Source organism: Tachysurus fulvidraco, chromosome 8 (assembly GCF_022655615.1).
Source record: "Tachysurus fulvidraco isolate hzauxx_2018 chromosome 8, HZAU_PFXX_2.0, whole genome shotgun sequence".
NCBI lineage: Eukaryota > Metazoa > Chordata > Actinopteri > Siluriformes > Bagridae > Tachysurus > Tachysurus fulvidraco.
This window is the reverse complement of record NC_062525.1, coordinates 12,657,131-12,674,421: the sequence shown is the minus strand read 5'-3', so window position 1 is coordinate 12,674,421 and position 17,291 is coordinate 12,657,131. Positions and strand designations below refer to the sequence as shown.

Sequence of the window (17,291 nt, the reverse complement as noted above, 5' to 3'; positions counted from 1 at the left end):
TAAAGAATTAAATAAACCTGTTCACATAAAGTGCATCAGCTCATATTTTTCTCTAATGGCTGCTGTGTGTAAACACAGTTTATACTTGGCTGCCTCGCCATGTTGTTTTGATCATGATGGGTTAATATGACTGTTGTCCAGGAAACTGGCCAATGTTCCTGTATTTTACCTGTCGTGTCTGAAAATACGTCAGTGTGTGTTGGTGGGTATGTGTATGTGTGTAGAGGTGTGTGTGTGTGTGTGTGTGTGTGTGTGTGTGTGTGTGTGTGTGTGTGTGTGTGTGTGTGTTCACACAGCCAGAATGTCTCATAAGAACAAATGTCGGTACATATTAAAGTTACATGTAAAGTTTATTTAAAGAAATGGGGAAAATAAAACTTTTTTTTTACACTGTTAAATACTGTTTCTTTGCAAAAACAATAAATAAATAATAAATAAACAAACAAACAAACAAACAAACAAACAAACAAATAAATAAATAAATAAATAAAACATTTTGTAAATGTTCTTGTTTACCAGCCATTGCAGCATCTTTTTTTTTTTTTTTTTATAATTTTTTTATTCATGTGTGTGTATGTGTGCATGTGCATGTGTGTGTGAAACACACCAATCCCCCCCCCCCCCCAAGGTGCAGAAGAAGAAGAAACAGGTGTGTAGACAGGAAGGAGCAGACGAAGGCGGGGCAGACACGTGACAAAGAACGTAAACAGATGCAGTCTGAGCTGAGTCACGACAGAGGGCCTCCCCCCAGGCGCGGCTCCTGATGTGCCAACCCGTCTTGGTGGTCCAGACGGGGTCCGGGTGGGGGGAGCAAGACACACGGCGAGGCAGGTGGGGGGAGCAAGGCACACGGCGAGGCAGGTGGGGGGAGCAAGGCACACAGTGAGGCAGGTGGAGGGAGCAAGGCACACGGCGAGGCAGGTAGGGGGAGCAAGGCACATGGCGAGGCAGGTGGGGGGAGCAAGGCACACGGCGGCACAGCCAGAGAGGGCCGAGCGACGTCCACAGCCAAGCTAGAGGGCCGAGCGACGTCCACAGCCGAACAGGAGGGCCGAGCTCAACCCCGACGCACCGCGGCCAGACCCCTCTCTCGGGAACCAGGAAAAGGGGAGGGAGGGCGGGGAGAAGAAAAAAAATCCTCCACAAAACAGAAAAGTCCACGGGGCAAAACACGGGAAAGCCGATAAGCCGGTCCGAGCACTGCTATCCTGCTGGGTCCTGGTGCGGCGGAATCTTCTGTCATGACGCAGGGTAAGGAAGCGGACCCAAACGCAGGATAGCCAAATCAACTGGGTTTAATAACAAAAGGACATGAAACAACATATGGACTAGAGACAGGACAAAGACAACGGTAGATTCCGCGCTGCACAAGGCAACGCGGCACAGTTAAATACACAGGGTAATCACAATAGGAAACAGGTGTGTAGACAGGGAGGAGCAGACGAAGGCGGGGAAGACAAGTGACGAAGAACGTAAACAGATGTACGTGGCCAAAGTCCGGGCTGAGTCATGACAGTGAGAAAGACTTTGTGTGCGGCTTAAATGCTAAATTATTTACATTTTATTCCCTCAGATGTATTTACAATTAATAAAGATTCATTAATTTATTCATTAATTTAGTGCAGCAATTAGAGAGCGAGCAGAAGTTTTATTTGTACATTGAATGTACATCAAATGAAAATACAATTTAATTCCGATTCAAATAAAAAAAAAATTGCCTCTAAAAAAAGCTGAATTAAAACAAGATTTCAAAATCTGCTCGACACTGATCAGCCTTCAGACCTACAGGGGATTTTTGAAACCGATATGCAGATAAAGCAGGAGAGGATTCTGCTGAAATAATAATTAGAAACATTTACAGAAGTTCTATAGCTGTGTTAATTAGATAAGTCTGCGACATTGGGTATAAAGTAAAAAAAAATCTATAAGCTCAGCAGTAATGTCTAGAGTGTGTGTGTGTGTGTGTGTGTGTGTGTGTGTGTGTGTGTGTGTGTGTGTGTGTGTGTGTGTGTGTGTTGTGAAAGAGGAGCCACCTGCAGTAGTCGTCAGCATTTGTGCATGAATACACACTTGTATTTATTTTTCTTCTACAGCTACAACTCTTAATTTACACCCAGAATTAACCCAAAAGAAGGACGTCAGAATTTCCACTAAGTAATGACAATTTAAACACAGTCCTGAACAAGAGCCACCGGTTTTCTTTTTCACTACATTCACGAAGCATAATTACATATAATACATGTCATTAACACAATAGGCACACTGATGTTTGTATGTATATGGTGATTATCCTGTATGATTACATTCAAGCCGTAGCCTCTGAATTAATAATCATATCTCTGGTGCTGACGTCTTCCTGCAGGACAGACTGCAAGCTACTGAGTTTATCCGGTTCAACATAATTTCACACAAACATTTAATGCATCGAAAGAAACACAGAGCAACTGATAATGACTGAGTTCAAAAAAACTAATTCAAGAACATGATTTTGGATTGTTTTTACTAAAGATAAACGTTATCGAGTTTCTCAGCAAAATTTGACGTCTTGCTGACTCTACGCTAGGGTGCCATTTTTATGCACTAAGATTCTAATTACAAATGTGTATATAAATTAAAGTTCAACTATATTTTAATCTGTTTTCTGAACACAAAGCTAACAGAGTCACGGCGTCTCCCGGCTACAGTGGAAACTTGTCAGTTGTATGTTGTATTTTTATTCGCACCTCAGGAGATGTTTGTGCTGCTGGAATCAATGAGGTAAAGAATTTGAAGGCTCTTGAGCTCAACCTTAACCTCTCATCTAAAGGCTAAGATTTTCAAGTGATGGTTAAAAAAAATTAGAAATACAAGAGGCCTTCGCTTTCAGGGCTGATTGTACAAGAGATAAAATAGGAAAGTAATTGGACATAACAGTGACAGTGAAGCTTTTTGAGATTTGCTGAATTGTTCTTGTTCCTGAGTTTTCTGTGGTGAAGCTGGTGGTGGTTTTTAAGGATGGAGATGGAGGCGGTCGGTGCTGGAAAAGGAAATGGTGGGTGAGGTGTTGGGATTGGTGGTGGTGCTGGTGAAAATTATGGTGTATGTGCGAATGTTAGTGATGGAGGTGAGGTTGCCAGAGGTAGAGGTTGTGGAGGTGATGGTGGTGCTGGAAGAGGTTGAGATGGTGAGGATGGTGATGGTAATTGAGGTGGTGGTGGTGGTGGTGTACTGTAGGTAGAGCTGGTGGAGTTGGTGGTGGTGGATATGGTGGTTTTTGCTATGGAGGATATTAAATCCTCTGAAGTCCAAAAGAAAAAAATCAGTAAAAGTGTTTCCTGAGAAGAACAATAGTAACTAAAAATAGTTCTGCTTACTGTAGATCAAACAACAAACAGGGTCCAGGGCAAAAAGTCCAAAGAGGGAAAAGAATGCAAAGTCTTTTTTTTTTTGCCCTGAGGTAAAAGAGGCGGTAGATGAATTTTTGAGTGATAATTCACAGCAATGTTAATCTCTGGAGCTCTAAGCAGCCGCAATGGATTAGTGTTTTTAATCAGCTGTAAGACAAGCTGAGGTTATGTTCGTAAATGTTGCGTAGATTTTTACCAGATGAAGCCTGAGGTGTCGTGAAGGAGTCATGGTGCAGTGATCACATTGACTCCGCCTGCATATCAGGTCAGTAAATAAGCCGAATGATTCGATCATCCATCATGACAATCGTTCGCTCTGCTCGTCGAGTCGCCATTAATGCAGATGCATTCATGATATGCGTGCGGCTGATGGCAGCAATAAGCGATGGCGGCAGGGGGTCAGGAGGATGTGGTGTGTCAGTTCTCCTGGTATATCATTACTTGCCCTCCACATGCCCATCGCTTGTGAGATTCAGTAATAGAACGCTGTCAATCTTGCTTCACACCTCCGCCTTCACATTCATCCTGTTATTTAGGAGCGTAACGCGAATGATGCCTTGAGCAGGCGCTATCTTTCAGCCATGACTTCGTGAAGCAGGGAGTAAACAAGACGCACTGGTTCATCTTTTTCCCATTTTCTCCAGTCGGAATGAAGTGCAGATTCCAAACTTACTGGTTATGAGGATTCAAATCTGATGCCATGTACAATCTCTGATGATGTATTAGCATTAGGGTCAACGGTCAACTAATAATTGCGTGTAATTCAAGAACATTCCGCTTGTTGATCATTGTAGAGCCTTGACTCATCTATTGAGTTTACCGTATGGTCAGACGGAATAATCTGGAAGCTTCCTTGTTCCACAGAACTCAACATCTTCCAACAAACCTCGAGAGCACCTCGTTCTGGTTTTAAACTCAATGTGTTTTAGTAGGAGGCGACAGAAAAGGAGAAACTGCTTCCTGGAGCTTCTTTATACTAAAGAAAAAGCACAAAACCTCTTTCCCTCAGGATATAATGCAATCTTTACCAACGTGTATATATTACCGGGAGTTATTTCTACTGCTCATTATATAGAAGGGAAACAATCCCATAATCTTTCTAGACATGTCTCTATGTGCAAGAAAAATGGAAAATAAATCCTATCTGAACAGGAATTTAGACAGATATTTCAAATTTTGTACATTGCTATAAATATGGCAACAAGGTAAAGAGGAAAAGAAATTCATTTTAATCAAAAAGGCAACTGTGAGGTAATGGTGTGATCATACACCGTGACTAACCATGAAAGCATGACACCTTAACAACTTCAAACCACGCAATTCTCCACAAGGACTTGATTGCATAATAGGACTGCATGTTGGAATCTATCATCAGTGGCAGCCTAATTAAAATGGGCATAGCCACACTGCACGCAAAGCTGAGCTAAACTATTAATCACCAAGAGCATCCCGAGTGCAGAGCCCACCGGCATTAGTGAATTGTTCAGGAACACAATAGCTAAACAGGAACGAAAGCCTCAGAAGGTTAAGTCTATAAATTACTCTGGAGTGTGAGTGTGTATGATTACATTTCCCCGATCCAGGTATCTGGGGGAAGGCCCAGGGCCCATCACGCCCAGTCCCTACAGGCCCACCTCTCTCATTACACTCTCGCAGCTGGACAGTTTTTCCTCATGCATCGTTCCCTAAATGCTCTCTGGTTCCTGAAGGCAAAGCCACAGCTGATTAATTGAGAAGGTTCCTGTGTTCTGGGAGATAAGTTCCTGCGTAAACATTTGGGCAGCCCCTGGAGGCATGATGGAGTAGGAGGAGAAAGCTATACACAGAACCAGACCAGGGGGAAGAGAATGAAGAATGGCATGCTACCTGAGATGGAGCTCCTCCAGGCATGAGAAAACACAAAGGTTCACCACTACAAAGGTTACAGTGGGAGCAAGAAGATGGAAGAATGTAATTTTGCACAAATTCATTTTCAATTGCTGCACTGAATAGGGTACTGCAGGCATACTGAGAACCTTACAGATGATTTGGCAGATAAATGTATGGTTGCTGTTTTATTACAATTATACAAAGGCACTGCAGAACACTAGACTGTGATTGGTCAGGAAGTCAATAAGTTTTCAGTGATATAACAATTCTTTAAGTTCTGCTACATCCTCACGACAGAGGAGTTTATGCTTCTTTGCATTTATGCGGTTTCTCAGTAACATGACTAGGTTTTGTAATCGGTGCTAGACATTTTTTTCTCTTTAAGAGAGAGAATTAAAGAAAGACTGATGAGGAAACCACTGGCTATAGCTGCCATAACGGACGTTACAACAGGAACTAACTGGTTTCACAGATATTATGTTGGCTTGTAAGAGCCAACATACTGTTTTGCTTTATAAGCTTATTATTATTATTTAATTTATTTATCAAGAGTAACTACTCCTAGAACTTTCAACCCACATGAACCAGAATCGGTCTGGTCTAAAGTTTGTTGCTATTACTTTTCCAAGCGATTGGCATTCCGGTACTCATGGTACCGGGTCCCAAATTAAGCAAAATCAAAAGATTTCCACAACATTAACTTTCGATACAGTATATCTAAACACTCAGAACAATGAGGGGAACTGCATCTCGGGTATTCTGCTGACATCATGTGATATCACGTGCAGCCCCACCCTGAAAATATGCAAAATAAAAATTACCACAAAATGGACATGTGATATTCGCTCGCCTCCAGAAGTATTAGCACCCTAGCATACTGGCCTTTGGGAATAATTGCTTCGTCAATCCAACATCAAAAAGTTCGTCACAACGAACTTTACAAAACTAGTTGTAAGTTGTTGTGTTGTGAAAGTGAAAAAGCATCTAGTGACATTCTGTAATAAGAAAACAATCAACTTGGTGTGGAGTTGTAACAGCAACAATGCCATATTTTGGCATATTTTCTGTCATATTTTATTCTTTACATAACCCATTTTATGAATTGAATGTAGAACTGAAAATTGTTGGTAATCTCTCTTTTGGTAAAATTCCACCTGCTCTCCCCCAGCTGTGCTACAGTACATTATCCATTTGTGACTGAATTTCCATCAGCTTCCATCAGCTCCAACTTGACTTGACTCCAAATTAAAAAAGAGAGAAATTGATTGAAGCCATTACTGGAAATCAATCACATCGATGGTGAAATGAGCAACATCTGACACTCCAAAAATGCCCACCACTTCAGACCAAGGAACAAAATGTCAATGTCAATCAAGAATCTATAAATAGTGCCCTCACTTTTTTCCCCTCACTCACACTGTTATGTTCCCATGGAGTAGCAGGATCCTGGAGAGATTGTGAGAGGGTCAGATGGGAAAGAAAAGACGGGGTCATGTGCACCTCATGTCACTAACTGAAGCTTACAGAGAGTCGGAAAAGGCTTTGTGTCTGTTTTTCACTTTTTGTCACCTTGACAGGGCATACTGTGCATCAACAACTGAGAAACCTACCCAGCGATTCATGCAGTTATGGATCTTCTTCCATAAGCTCCACATGAGCACAACCGGAAGTAATTAGGTTTGTCCAGGAGTCAAATGCTCATATAGTTTAACAATGACAATAATGAAAATAATTCATCTGCAGGAGCAAATACACAACAAACACAGCACCTACAACTTGTATACCACAATTACGAAGAAAGACTAAACCTGTGTTTACATACAACATAAAATCCTAGATCAGTCATACTCCAATAAAAATCAGGAAAGGTCCAGTTACGAAAAATTGACTGCATCTTTGATTAAGGCTTGAAGAAGCAACTTGACAATGTAGACAGCAATCACCTGTTAATGCTTAAACATTAGAGCTTTGTTTACTGCTTTAAATAAGACAGAGGGTTTTTTTTTTCCATCCCAGGTGAAATGCTTTGCTGCGTAAACATCTGGACCACATCATCTGCCAGTTGATGATCCCTTGTGTGGAGGAGGTTTTAAATAATCGTATTAACAATCTGTAGTATGCATTAGTAAGTGGTTGCCATATGAGGAAGTGTAGCACTGTAGCCCCAAACTGTTTGTCTCAGTGCATTTTCCTTCATCTGGGTCTTACTCCTTCCTCCTCTGTGTTCCATACTCAGCTTATCTCACATCGCTGACGGCAAAGTCAACCATCCAAAGCTGCTAACACCCACCACCATACATTGTTTTTATACACAGCTAGTCAGAGGTCATCCCTGCTGAGGCTGTAGTACACATTGCAGGATCTTGACTGGACCCGGTGCTACCCCCTGAGGCACCCCAACCACTGAAAACTAAACTGAGTTCCTGTGCCAACTTCTGCACAGATTTTTTTAGACATGAGAGCACAATGTCGATTTGTTTGAAGACTCATGAAGCTCTGTGGTTGAAGTGAGAATATCGTCCAAGTTTGGATTGTGCAATACTGGCCTACAGGATTTAATCTTTGAGTATATTATCTATTAGCATGAGTAGTGATGTGGTACGTGCTTGTGTTATACTTCCTGAGAAGAGGCAGACCTTGTCTGACTTTAGTCTTTTTATAGGTGCGATTTCACCGTCTGTCGGTTTTCCAGAATAAAATACCTCTTTCCCATTGCTGGTATTTAAAATCTGACCTTCATTCGTGACTTTGTATAAAATTTTATTGCTAGTGCTGAGTGGGTTATTAACGCAACCTGTTTGACAATCTGGTCTTTGCTCACATTATTAATTCAAACATCAGAGCAAATCCTAAACACCTTGGTTGCCTAGTGACTGTATTTCTGACTACATTGCTTCTTGACAACCAACAACTTATGCTTCCTGGTTCATGAGATTTGACAAGTAGCCTGATCGCAAAAATACGGCGTAATAGGATTAGCCATTAGCCACTCCAGGTTCACTTCACTGCTCAATTGCTTGGTCTAATAGCTGACCTTCCTCCATGACTCTTTGTAAAACTTTAGCACTAACACTGAGTGGGTCATCAATGATCTTCTGGATATTATTTCATTAGAGCAAATCCTGTCCATATCATTTGCTCAGTGTTTCTCACTAGAACGTCTCTAACCTGCACAACCAAGAAGAAGACACTACCTAATTAATTGGTTTTAAAAACCAATCAGAACCTGTCACAGAACCTAAAACACTTGGCAAAGGAGCTCCGGAAGCAACATTATAATATAGTACAATGGGTTAGCTATTATCCACTACAGGTCACTGCTGGAAAGGCATCATTAACAGCTGACCTTACATGATGGTTTTAAAGCCTTTATTGCTAGTGCTAAGAGAGTAATGAAAAGCAACTTTGTTAGACCATCAGGATATTCACTCAAATATCATATCATCCGATGCCTGGTCAGTTTATTTCTGCCTTGATTCAGGAACAGATGGAGTCCTGGCTATAAGCCAGTGCCCCATAGCCTGAATTACTTAAGAATGGATCTTTGGAAGCAAAAGTTATGCTGTAATGGGATTGGCCAAGGAGAGATTACATTTTACATTATAGGAGAGGATGAGAATATCTTTTCCCTCCTGTAATTTGCTGTGGTTTCTGCTGGCAGTCTACAAAATCGGCCACATTACATGTGCACAATCCAAGTGTGGAAGAGGATTAGTGCAGCGTATCAGTCATTGCAGGATCCTCTCAGACTCCTGATGTAAAATACAGCAGTGGCCATGGCCAAATCCAATCCACTGCCAACAATCCCTTTAGAGCCGCCAAGTGAAAGTGTGTTGTGTTGTTGCACGCTCCAGCTCACTGCAGAAACACACTGCAAATACACACCTTCTATAAACAGTGTAGCTGTTGTTTCATTAGAAATCCATTTGAAATGATCAGCCATTGCTTGGTTTCTTTAATGAAGCTCACAGGTTTCACTTCAGGTCCAAAGCACACTTTTGTGCCAGAGTTTAGCTAATCCCCCATCACTACTGGATGACACTACATAATGGTCCAGGCCAGGTTATCTCACCTGCTGGATGGGGACCAGAATAAAAACTTGTATTAAAACTAGTATTCTAAGCAAGGTGGCAAAGACAAAGACGAAAACAAACAAAAACTGTAGATACAAGGCAGGAACATAGACTATAAGTGCGGCTAAAGCTCACACACCAGCAAAAGCTTGACAAAGATACACACAGAAGATAAGCAGAACATAAACACAGGCACTAACAATGGAAAATGTAGTTCAGCACTATGTGGTCATTCCATGACACAGAGAAATGCATAGAATTAAAAAATGGATGTATTTCTTGTAAAATTAGTGTAGTGGTGTCAGGAGGAAATAGAAGGTTTTAGGTTCAACACATATCCCGTTTAAATCAGAGGTGTGGAGATGGGACAATACATTTGCAATAACAGGCTTTAATTTATTTTTTTTAAAGCAGGCTGTTTTTATCTCACTTGAGCAGAGATCTGAAGTTTGCTGGAAATATCAAGCTCAAGATCATTAAGCCTTTGGTGCTGGGAAAAATGTCAGTGTGAAGCACCACTTAGACACAAAACATAACACTTCTAATAACATTTATAGCAATGTACTAATAATTAATGTGTAGGCATTAAGAGGTAACTGCTGTAGCCATTCAGTCAAGAATAAGCAGTAATTTTATGTAATTCTCTCATTTTTAGAAGAAGACATCATTTCTGACAGCCTTTTTAGTTGAAGCTCCAAAACTTGATGAATTCACAGCAAACGTGTCAAAATATTCCAAGCTGACTAAAGCAACGATATCACAAATAAATAAATAACAGTGATTGTTGCTGCTTGTCAGCGAGACACTACATGGTTTTGCAAGTATGATAGTGAGACAAACAAAAGTATATAAATGATCAGTTATTTCTTGGTCTGCTCAAGGAGTGATTTATAAGCAGTAAATGTAAAGGGAGAGTGATAGGAAGAGGCCAAATACACATTAAGGAGCCTAAGGAGATAGTGGGAGGCACAAAGGAGAATTTTTTTTGATACATGGCTAAGTTTATGGGCTTGACACACACACTGCATAAGCGCTCATTTAGCAGCCCTTAGCATTGCCAGTCGCTGCTTTGGGGGTGTGCAGTCATTAAGCATGTGGCGCAGACTCCCAGGTGCCAACTTCATAATTGTACAGATGAGCAGAGCTGGAGCCGAGAAACCGCCGCACCATGCTCTCTAAAGGCCAAATGTCCTGGCTCTTTAATCACACACACAAACACACACACACACACACACACACACACACACACACTTATCCCATTCACAATTCACTCATGCATCATGAAAAAACTAAATTCTGTAAGTGAGTTATAACTAAGTGCTTTTCAGTCTTATTCCTAGACTTTTTGACCCGTTGCTGGTGAATTAGGAGGTGATGAAAAACAAGGCAGGCTGTTCCAATCTCACCGTTATTGTGACTGTTTTTAGCGTGACTGATGTTTCAATGACTCCTATGCAACAAAGCAAGCCAAATGTGAAAGAACCACTGCAGGTTCTTTAAGATTACCTCGCTGCCTGAAACATCCCTCCGAACGTCGTTTTATTCCGTAAGCAGCTCTCTCCTCAAGTCGACTCAAACGGTATTCATTTATGCAAAGGTCTCTCTTTAATACTTGGGATTTAATTCAGTAGACACAACTCTGATTTATTCTGGTCCATTCTTAATGGTGTTTTCTGCTTGGAATAACCCAAATAGGTTTTCTGCCATTGTGAGCAATGTGGGCTCCATCGAAAAGGTTTCCAACACAACACACCAGTGGCAGGCATGTTCATCAAACCCTCAGTGAATTAAAACATTTCCAGCTTTGAGATGATCAGCAACCTTCTGTATCAAACCATTGAAGCACTATAGCATACAGTTCATCATCCGGACTGGATTAGTGTTCTGGTAAACAGGAAGCAATTGAATCAATGAGGTGTTTTATTTGAATTATTTAGAATCATTAAACAATAGTATGCAGTGTTAGTAACAGTCAGAATACATTTTTTTTTTTTGCATTGTCACAACAGCACAAGCATCTCCATGAGTAGCATCTCTCACTGAATCCAACAGCTGATATTTCTACCACATACTAATCAATCTATGAAGCTGCAGTCTGTAAATCATGTAGTGTTCACTACAATGATACAGAAGAACAACATCACTGTAGTGTTCACTACAGTGATACAGAAGAACAACATAACCTGACAGAGGAAAAAGGTTTTCTCTTCACAGCACCCTGGTCATCACAGTCCTGGGAGTCAATAAAAACTGAGTGGATAAATAATATGTTCAAGTAAAATGTTAGCTAGCAAAACTAGCAAATAAAATCCCTTCTGATTATACAGTCGTGTTTGTCAAAGTGACTCCTTATTTACTGAACCTGATCTCTGCAGAATGGTTAGAAAGTAAATAAAACTATTTCTAAAAAAACATTTTGGTGAATAATATTTTCGTTTTCCCCACACTGACCTCACACTACATCCAGAATGTTCTGATTAACCTTCCTGTATTGAGGTGTGTTTTTTTTTTGTCTTCACTTCTCGATTGAGGTGTTTTATTTGAATTCTTTCTAACAGTTAGATGTGTGTAGAGGGGTGCAGGAAGGAGGATGTGAATATAAAGTATACCCCATGTACCAGTGGATATGCCCCACAATGAGAGGAAGAGAGCGAGTGACTGGCAGTGTGATTGTATTGAGCTAATCAGTGAGTGCTGTCATACAAACACATTCATAATAACGTAAAATAATGTAAAACAGCTCCTTAACAAACCAACTCTATTAGCACCACTGTAATGCTGCTGCTCATTAAAACACAATCCTGAAGAAAAGAAAAAGAAAAAACAGAAAGTTCCTCGTTACAACTATAGCCATGAGCCACTTTCCTCAGGCTGGAGTTAATCATTCCCAAATAATTAAATTCAATAAAGCAGAACTGATTAAATAAAAAAAACACAGAGTAAATAGACTGGGCAGGATCTGTTTCTTTCAAATGAAGAACAAACTGGTGGAACTGATAGAACAATATGAGAGGCCCTGAACTGTGCCCCTGAGGAACCCCCAGATATTTCTTAATCATAAAAATGTTGTGACCTACGATACATTATCCCCACAGAGCACACGAGTCAATAACCACTAAACTGTGCTGCTGTGATAGAGAGAAAGAAGGGAGAGAGAGAGAGAGAGAGAGAGAGAGAGAGAGAGAGAGAGAGAGAGAGAGAGAGGGATAATTTTATTATGTACAGAAAGTATACTAGTCAACACTTAAGCAACAGACATGCTAATAAAGCTCATTTGAATTACAAATTTGAGAAGGGGGTGGACTGAGGGAGGGGGTCAAACAACTGAGTGTGAAAGAGGAGGAGGATATGGAGAGGGAACAGCGTCTGAGACAGAGGACATAAAAATGCATCTTTCTTAACATCTGCGTGTGTTAATGAGTTTTTCAGATAATTGATACTAATGAGCAGAGTGCGACTCTGACAGGTGTGAGGAGCGATGGTTCTTCTGGTCTTCTGATGAAGTTGATGTGATGGATGTGACTTCACGCTCGCCTGACCCTGATGTTTAACTCAACCAACTCTGCTTTTTTTCATTTTCGGGTAATTGTGTTACTAAGTGATATTTTGGAGATGAACGACATCTGATTTCTAATTATTAAACTATTAGTTAGTAGATGTTGTACAATCGCTCTTCCACGCATGAGAAGGAGTCCTTGGAGACCAAAGGCAAAAAAAAGACTTTTTTAAAGTCCAATTTGTTCTGGATCCCACCAAAAGAAAAAAAATCTACAGACATGCCAGTGTGCTAAAGTTCACAGGCCTTTTTTTTTTTAATAACATCCCAATTTCACTTCCTCAGAAAAAAGTCTCAAAACAAAGTGGCAGTGATAACCCCAGTGCTGAATTCTGATAAGTCAGAAGGTCTTGATGTATTTTCTCTAAAAGCAAGTTCTAATGTGTAATCGTTGTTATAGTAACAGTGAGCATGAACAGTTTTTTAAAGTAAGTAGATGATTATATAGAAGGAGTCTCCATTGACGAGGTCCTACTCTGGACATCTTTCCAGAGTCTTCAAATCTTCAGGACAGAGGAGAATCTTTGCCGTTTCTTGGTAACATGAAATAACAATCTGTGTTTTACTCTCTCTCTCTCACTCACTCATTTTCTACCGCTTTTATCCGAACTACCTCGGGTCACGGGGAGCCTGTGCCTATCTCAGGCGTCATCGGGCATCAAGGCAGGATACACCCTGGACGGAGTGCCAACCCATCGCAGGGCACACACACACACACTCTCATTCACTCACGCATTCACACACTACGGACAATTTTTCCAGAGATGCCAATTAACCTACCATGCATGTCTTTGGACTGGGGGAGGAAACCGGAGTACCCGGAGGAAACCCCCGAGGCACGGGGAGAACATGCAAACTCCGCACACACAAGGCGGAGGCGAGAATCGAACCCCGACCCTGGAGGTGTGAGGCGAACGTGCTACCCACTAAGCCACCGTGCCCCCTATCTGTGTTTTATTTTCTTATTAATTCAAAAAGAGAAACTTTAGAGAGGCTGCTAAGTTAATGAGTATTTGAGGCTGCTACAACGTAATTGACAACAGGAACCATTCATTCAAATGAAAGGTAGTAATCATTGCTCTGGATCTGTGTTATTGGAAATCTTCAACACTGATTATTTTCTGATGACAACAGACCACCATTAATGTTATTAATCAAGTCTAAATTCCTGCAGTTCCAAAGTTTGAAGCCTTTCGCAATCTCTCTAACTCTTTCAGCGAGACAGCAGCAGAACCTGCAGCTGAAGGAAACGTGATGAAGATCACGGCTCTCCTGCCAGCCACAGGTCATGAACATGAAGTCAGGACAGATATATCAGCAGGAATTAGACATGGCCACCCGGAGGCTATCTCGCCTGAGTGGAAAGCAGAGGCCGAATCATGCAGCATGTCTTATTCATTTGTTGGTGCCATTAGCAATCGAGCTGTGCAGTGCTAGCTCTGCTTCTGACAGCGTTGTGCCCTGAGAGGGTTGGCCTCCACGTCCCCGAGGCTCTGGAGAATGCATCGCTGTCGACCGCTATGCCGTTTCTGGCCAAGCTGCATGGATTTAACATAAAGTATTGTGCCTTAATCTGTGGCAACACAAGGGGAAAAAACGACCTGGAACACTCGTTTCTCTTTCTCTACTAGTGATAAAGTTTCCAGACCATCTCCTCCCATAAATCTTCACTGTGGTCCAGCACGAACCTCTCTGAGTTAACCTAACGTGAACCTCTCTGTATCAGGGTGAACATTCAGCATGTGTGTGATGGATTGTGGTCCAATAACTGTGTATTCTAGATGTAAGTTTTCTCTGCACAACCATAACCTGGATAAAGCGCTCATTAAAGACGAGTAAAGATGTTTATCCAGCAGTGTAAGGAAAACAAACTCCTTTACGTGACTAAGAAATGAAGAGCATCGTGTTCCTGAAGCACCTGAAAAATAGTGCGTGACTCAGAAGAGGCCAGATGTCAATTCCGAGAGTTGCTTCGCCTGGAAGCACACTGAGTGAAGAGTTCTCATAATCCTCTCTCTGTGAGAGATGGGGGGTGGAGGGGGTGGGCAGAGAGTAACAGTCTGGGGTTGTTAATGAAAGATGGAGGAGCTTCTGGAGAGATGATTAATATGGGGTGTAAACACCACACCTCTTCATGATGCAGGATGAGACGTGCTGATGTTTTTCTCCTCAGATGAGGCCGAGTGATTGGGGCGTAGGTGCTCTGTGGAATGGATCCGCAACTGAGACAGAGAGAAATGCTCACCATTAATGTCCCAGCTGGAGTCACCCCTGATACGGCTGCACCCTATCAAATCTACAGGCCCAGTGTGTTACACTGACTCTACCCCAGTGCCCCTTGCCACCATAGGTTATGGTTGCTACCAAGTAGAGGAGCTTCACTAGATATTGCAATATTTTTATCTATTTTCACTCCTCAACTTATTTGCAGGGGCCACGGTGGCTTAGTGGTTAGCACATTCGCCTCACACCACCAGGGTTGGGGGTTTGATTCCTGCCTCCGCTAAGTGTATGTGGGGTTTGCATGTTCTTCCTGTGCCTCGGGGGTTTCCTCCGGGTACTCCGGCTTCCTCCCCCGGTCCAAAGACATGCATGGTAGGTTGATTGGCATCTCTGGAAAAATTGTCCGTAGTGTGTGAGTGTGTGTGTGCCCTGCGATGGGTTGGCACTTCATCCGGGGTGTATCCTGCCTTGATGCCCGATGACGCCTGAAATAGGCACAGGCTCCCCGTGACCCGAGAAGTTCGGACAAGCGGTAGAAAATGAATGAATGAATGAACTTATTTGCAGTAATATATGTACACAGCTACCTGGATGGAAATTTCAATTTGACAAGGAAAAACTCCCTGACAAATCATGTAGACTCTACTGGATGCAATGTACATTCATAGCAGAATAAAGACACTGTATGGAGTGTATCTACATGTCTGTTCCAAGATTAAAGAGGTTTTGAAAAATAATTTCATATTTATTCTTGTGTGAAAGAGTCAGAGGGACTCGACAGAGTCTAAAACACCGCTCTTAAACCCAAACACTTACCATTACACCTGAAATAATCAGGACCCTACAGCAGCAGGATTTAGGTACGAATCCACAGCATTCAGGTGAAATGATTAGAGTCTAGTCGGAAGACTCTGTTGTACAGGAATGTACATTTTTATTATAACCATGTGAGACTGTTGGATTAAAAAAGAAGAAAAAAATGCTGGTCTTTTTCAAAACTTTTCTGTCAGCTTGTTACTCCCAGGCAGTAATGAGCTGAATATTCACACTCATTAGAAAAACTTAGCACCTAATTTCATTTGGGAAAGTCATTTGTGTTCTACGTGTGCTAATAACCAGGAAGGATAAAAGCTTACAAATGGCTTACAAAAGTGCTGCTGCTGGTGGAGGAAGAGGAGTACTGTAGGTAAAGTATTATGATGAACAAACTCGACCAGTGTCATGGCACTTCTCCCTCCAACATGTCAACGTCTCACCTCCTGTCCTCCTGTGTGCAATTATTGCGATCCATAAAACATAAGAGGAATCGTTAAAGCCCAGAGGAACACAGAAGGCAGTTAGGGCCTTAACAAGGTAAACGTCACCTTCTTCACGTGGGGGGGAGACTTATCTCTGTGTGATGCTAGGTGGCGGCTTTCTTCTGGAAGGCTAGACATGCTCTGCTGGGACACAGGGTCGAAGAGGAACTGACAGGAAGAATTAAACAGCTCCTTGAGCAAGATTAAAATGGCTGCGCTCTCACATTCATAACTGAGCGCAGGCACTGAGACCACGTGCAAAGGTGATAAGTAAGGATTTGTTATCGAGGAAAAAGACCAAGCAGTGACTTGGAGCTCCCCCTGAGGAGAAACGCCTCCTTCCTGCAGGGCCTGGCAGCGGTGCTCAACCTCCTGCAGCACCGCTGACACTCGTCTGTCTTCCACAGATAAAAGAAAATCCTTTAATTTATTAGCTTAGTTCGGATTTCTGCATTAGCGACGATAACAGCACCACCGTCAGGTCAAAATAATAACACACAAAACACTTTGAGGGAGACAGGAGCCATGCTGGTTCTGATTACTTTCTCTCCCAGACTCTACATTCATTCAGCCAATCAGAGGCTGTTGTAATAGTCAGGTGATCACACAGAGTGGCACGTCCACTGGAACTGTTTGGTACTCGAAGGAAATGGAGCATTACAGAGTTACAGAATTATACACAGCTGCCTATCTGTCTTCAGATGTGTGCGTGTGTGTGTGTGTGTGTGTGACAGATTCATTATTCTTATTATTCCATCAATGATATAAAACACATCATCAGCGACCTGATGCTACACTAATCTGAATAAAGGATCACACGAATGTTACTGAAGTTAGCACACATTTTCTAGACTTGACACAGATTAACACAAAAAACTTCAGATTT

At 41.8% G+C, this 17,291-nt stretch overlaps 1 protein-coding gene and 1 long non-coding RNA gene across 6 annotated transcripts in view; one reads left to right on the top strand and one right to left on the bottom strand.

The window, feature by feature from the left end:
- LOC113662698 overlaps positions 1-871 on the top strand; it is a 12,957-nt gene extending 12,086 nt beyond the window's left edge. For 2 of the 3 annotated variants that reach the window (XR_007143728.1, XR_007143729.1), the window contains one exon: positions 629-871. This is a non-coding gene — a long non-coding RNA (uncharacterized LOC113662698). Of the gene's footprint in view, positions 363-628 lie in introns of those variants that run through there. The other variant, XR_007143730.1, reaches the window with a different exon arrangement.
- The window catches only part of grid1b (glutamate receptor, ionotropic, delta 1b), a 287,849-nt gene that overhangs the window by 236,115 nt on the left and 34,443 nt on the right, over positions 1-17,291 (bottom strand). The gene's annotated exons all lie outside the window — the stretch shown is intronic.